We start from the raw sequence: 411 nt of genomic DNA on the forward strand, positions 1-411 counted from the left end.
TTGAGCTTAACACCCGAACCCGAGACCGACACCGGAGTCGGACACGAGATGTTAAACAAACTTTGAAAAATTTCCTTCCAGACACTGCCCAGTCTGAGTACTAGTCGCTTCAAAAATCATATCTTGAGTTTCACAACTCAAAAATCAGTTTTGGTGATTTTTCCCTGAAACTAGACTCATGTCCCCACCTATGTATTTTTTTCTAGAATTTTTGGTCGGGCCAATTAGTACAGTTTATTAGTCAAAGTCTCCCATGTTACAGGGGTCGACTACACTGACCTTTTCCCATTACGACTTGGATATCTCTCTGCACAGAGCTTCAATACTGATTCCGTTTGTTTCTATGGAAACTAGACTCAGAGAGGAATCCATACATATATGGTATGACCCCTAATTATCTCTGGTCAATTT

This window comes from Gossypium hirsutum, chromosome A03, assembly GCF_007990345.1.
Source record: "Gossypium hirsutum isolate 1008001.06 chromosome A03, Gossypium_hirsutum_v2.1, whole genome shotgun sequence".
Lineage (NCBI taxonomy): Eukaryota > Viridiplantae > Streptophyta > Magnoliopsida > Malvales > Malvaceae > Gossypium > Gossypium hirsutum.